Below are 5,328 nucleotides of genomic sequence, written 5' to 3'. Positions count from 1 at the left end.
AGTCCAATCTGAGTTTATTCATACTAAGCAATTTAATTCTAGCTTAGTCTAGTGTGATAACATTCTCTGGAGTCATTGTGTGTGTTGTCCAGCCTTGTTTCCACAAGTTTCTTAAATTTGGTGCAGTTTTGGTGGGAATTTGCTGCATAAATAGGCTATAGCAAGGGTGAATTGTTGAATCATTCTATTTTTTTGCATTTACAACGTTTGATCAAGTTTAAATTGTCATTCCAAAGTTGTTTGCACTGTTCATTTGGTCATTTTCCAACATATATGCAGATTTGCCTTTTTTAAACCTTAAAATTGCCTTTAAAATGGAAGTGCACCAGTGTATTCACATTGCAATCTGTTTTCCAGCTGTTTCAATGTTTAAACATCTTTAAAGTGATTATACAAAGTTGTTTGATGCATCAATTGAACTGCTAAATCACTTCCAATCAATTTTGGGTTTAAAACCACCATTTCAGTCCACTTTTTCTGGTGCAGAAATCATTTTCCAGGAACTATTTGGGTCATTCTTGTTCAAATTCATTTCTAGAATGTAGTAAAAGTTGGTTCAGTGTTTGAAAATGAAAGAAAAATTATCAAAAGACATAATATCAAGTGTTAAACGGCTTAAAGAACTGTGCAATCAGTTTATAAGCCCTGAAAGTCAAAAACACAAAATCTGAAGTGTTTTGGGGCATTTTATCAAACACTTTTGAATTTATCAAACAGTTTGCACCTGGAATGAATTTATCTTCATATGTTCTAGTGCCATTATTAGGTTCCTTTTGAGTGCTTGTTGTTATTCCATCCCTGTTTCCATTTGATTTCCTCATTCTTGGCTTCCAAATTGTCAAAAGTTTAGAAATCTGATTTGAAATTCTGGTGCAGTTTGCTAATTTTGTTTGGTGTGTTTTAAGTGGAATCTTGAGGTGCTGTGTTACCTATTGTGAGGCATCCAGAAGCAGAAACCTTCACCTACTGAGGTAGCATCTTAGGAAGTGCAAAGGAGGCTGAAGTGGAAACAAAAAGGGGGGATTTTGAGTAGCTGCAAACCTGTTGTTCCAGTAGCTAAAATATACCAGAAAAGCTTGATTTGTAACTTGTTTTGGAGTGGCAAGCAGCAGCAGCCAAAGTTTGAAGCCTACACTAGGTTTAGGCATTATTTTAGGCTTGTTTAAATCATTATATCACGGAACCTTTGCTGTCTTAAGTTGATTTTTGGTTTTTGGCTAAGTGACTTGGGAAAATGCTCTTGAAGCAATTCCAAGATCACATTTGAACATTGTAATAGTGTAATTTTGTTTCTTTAGTGTGGAAGTGTTTCAAGGGGCTCCGAGTGTCACTTGCACTTTCACTTAGGGTCGTCTAGCATTTACATTTTGCATCTTTATTGCTTTCTTTAAATTGCTTGTTTGATTCTTTTTTGTTTTAAGTCTCCGTGGTATATAGGATTGCATAGCATGTAGATAAACCTTCTTTTGGTTTTTAGGAGCTTTTCATTAACATTTGAAAATATTTTGAAGAATTTCTACTAAGAAACTAAGGTAAAAGATAACTCTAAGGAAACTCTGGCTAGGAAGAACTTGGTTTCTAAGCTTGTCCAATTGTGACTCACCTCTTCTTCCTGGGAGCTACTTGGAAACATTATTTTACCTCTAGAATCTCTTTATAAATCCTTCACCAAAAACAAAGAAAGATTGTGAAAACCTTTTCACTCATTACTTGTGCAAGTTTTTGAAAACCTTGTGAAAACCATTTTTACATACTTGACAAGGATCAGTCAATCTAGTGTCCAAGGATGTGTGAGACCTAAAAGTGAGAGCTTACAACTAAGAGAGGAATTTGAGCAAAAGTTCCAATAAAGGGACAAAGAGATAAGTGAGCTCAAGGATATGATTGGTCAACTTTTGATCAATCAAGACAAGGGTAAAAGGAAAGAAGGGTCTACACATAGAAAAGGAGAATACCTTGGAGATACATCCTCTCCACCTAGTGAGAATGAGTAATATAAACAATGAAGGCATGCTTTATCCTGACAGTGTTGTTGGGACTGATTCACATACAACAATGATTGATTGACTTGGAGTTGCTGGATGGGTTGTTAATTTCGGGGACTTGTTTATGTCTTGTTGTAGGTCAATCTTGAATATCTTGGACGTGTTGTTTTCAACAATGAAGGCCTACTTTATCCTGATAGTGTTGTTGGGATTGATTCACATACAACAATGATTGATTGGCTTGGAGTTGCTGGATGGGGTATTGGGGGTATTGAAGTAGAGGCAACGATGCTTGGCCAAGTATATTTACTTCCAAATTTTGGTTTATTTTTTGTTAATGTGTTTTGATTATAATATAGTCTTTGATTTCAGGGATTTGCTATACCAAAAGATGTGCAAGGAAAAGTTGAAAATTTTGATTTTCATGGGCAACCAACGGAGCCCAAACAAAATTAGACATTATTTATTAGTTTCTTTATTAGTAATATAACGAACATATTTTTAGTATGTTAATTTAGTATTGAAAATTTTTCTTTTTAATATATGAATAATTAGTTGTATAAACAAATTAATATGTTGAACAATGTAGTTTATTTTATATATAATATTCAGTTTTATTTCATATTATTTTATTGTTTGTTTGGTTAATAAAACTAATTTTATTATAATCTCATTTTATTACAATCAAAAACTAAAAAAAAAAATTGTACACATTTCCAGTGGTTTCAGCAAAACCCCGCTAATTCCGGCGGTTTCAGCAAAACCCCCGCTAATTGCGGTGATTTCAGCAAAACCCCCGCTAATTCTGGTGGTTCTAGGAAAACCCCCACTAATAGTGACATAACTTTTCCCAGTGGCTTTTTACAACTTTTCCCAGGGTTTTCCTAACCCCGGGTAACATACTTTCCGGGGGTTAAAACTGCCGAAAACAAAAAAAATAACCCCCGGTAAAAATCTAAATTTTTGTAGTGATACCTCACCTTACAAGCCAATTTTGTGGAGTTGAATTAGATTTAAAGTTTATTTCTTACTACTAATAAAATAAGAATTTATAAGATTTATAAAATAAAATATATTTGTCTCAAACTATATATATATATATATATATATATATATATATATATATATATATATATATATAGTATTAATACAATTATATAAAAAAATAATCATAATAATAAATATATCTAAAAGAATTAAGGATAATAAGGTGATTATCACATAATAAACAAACATAGACACAAGAAACTCCAAAAGAAAAACAGGCTAAGCTAATGTGTAAAAGAGTTTTTATATCATATGTCACTCATTCATAAAAAAACAATCATATAACATAAAAAGACTGAGAAAAGAGCTTAAACTCAACTTATGCAGGCAGAGAAACTTATCCGTCTAAATTGAAGAGCTTGTCATAAGAATTAATCCTATAATATCGGTTCTTCAATCAGACAAGCAAAAAAAAAATCTTAGACAGAAGTTAAAGAACTCTAGAAAAATAATTTCTAAAGTGGTGATTTCTTTTAAAATAATAAAATTCATTCATAATAAAATTATTTATATTAAAACCTTTTAATATTAAAATAATCGAATCTCATTATTTATAAATCACTATCACTTCTAAAATACTAATTTATAGTTCTTTATAAATAATCAATTCAAAACTATATTTTAAATAATGAAATTTAGAATATAGCTCTAAATTGTATAATTTATAGTATAGTTTCAAATTATGTAACATGAAATACAGCTATAGATTACATAATCTAAATTATGATTCTTATTGTGTTGCATAATTTAAAATATAGTTCTAAAAAGTTATTATGATTACTTAATTTATAAATCACTACTCAAATAATAATTACAATTTTAAGCAATAAATTCAAAATGTATTATTGGATAATTTTATTAAACCTATCCTATACACTTACTGTAGAAGGTGTTCAATGGGTTTGAAATGATGTGGGAATTTTTATTTAAAAAATAAGCATGGGTATTTTAATAATAAATGCATTATACCTAATGGTTCTAGAAGAAAATATTGAGGGTGGAAAAAGAAAATCCCTTCTCTTTTCAGCCCAATGCAGACGGTCTAAAACGAGCCCAACAATCATGTTTTGCCAACACTTTTATAATTTATTTGATTACTCTAGAATTTTTTAAAATAAAAATAAAGGTACTTAGATATTATTTAAAGTTTTAGTTAATTTTATTGTTAATGAAATTATGTGATTATTACTTCAGTTTTTTTTCTCTTTTCTCCTCGATTAACTTATACATTTCTTCTCAAATTTTCTCCAATCAATTAATCAATTTACTCTTAAAAAAAGGAAAAAACGAATTGACTGATAAGTTGAAGAAAATTAAAATGATAATAAGCAAATTGAGAGTTGATCATTGAATTAAAGATGATAAGACCAAAATAACGTTCATGTTCTTCTATTGGGACAAAAATGAAAAGGTAAAGTATTTCAATGAAAAAAAAAAGTATATGCACTTAATTAAACACAATTTTTTCACTCAAATTTATGAAACATTTAAAGTTTGATTAAATCTTTTTATTTGCATCTCTATATTCTAATAAAAATTCTTATTTATCAACCTTTAACAATATTTTTTATTTTAATAAAGCATTTTATCTTTAAAAAATATAAAGGACACAAAATAAATAAAAAATTTAAAAATATTTTCACTTACAAATATTTTTTACCTTAAAATTAGAAAATCATATATTAAAAATTTACTTAATAAATCAACTAGTTTAATAATAAATTGTACGTTAATTTCACGAGTGAATAACAACTTTTTTTGTTACTATGTAAAAAAAGATCAAATTCTTATTTTAATCTATATGTAATAGATGATTTATAATAGATAGATATTAATAGGAGTGTCTAGATTGATTGTAAATCCAAATTAAGATCTTTATAAAATCAATTTAATCTATTAGAGTTAGTTTTGACGCTAAATCAATTAAATTTAAAAGGAAAAATTTTAAAACTATTTTTAATAGATTATAGTAATAACATAATCAATTAATGTTAATGTTGAACTAAAACTATTTTGTTCTCTACATTAATCCATTAATCTATTAAAAATTGAATCATTGATGTTGTCTATGTATTAATCAATTAAGTAATTTACATAATCTATTCATTATTTTTCTTTTAAAAAGATGTATCATATCTCATTTTAAATAATTTTTTTCATATTACAAACTCATGAGAACATTAGAGAGAGTGTTTTGAGAGATTAAGAATTGAAAAATTATTTATTCATCCAATAAAGATAAAGATAAGGTATTAGTGAAAACTCTCCTACTTGGCATTAGGTGAAATTGTAAAAT

The sequence above is a fragment of the Vigna umbellata genome, chromosome 2 (genome assembly GCF_029865625.1).
Source record: "Vigna umbellata cultivar VRB3 chromosome 2, Vumbellata_1.0, whole genome shotgun sequence".
Taxonomy (NCBI): domain Eukaryota; kingdom Viridiplantae; phylum Streptophyta; class Magnoliopsida; order Fabales; family Fabaceae; genus Vigna; species Vigna umbellata.
Note: the sequence above shows the minus strand (reverse complement) of the source record.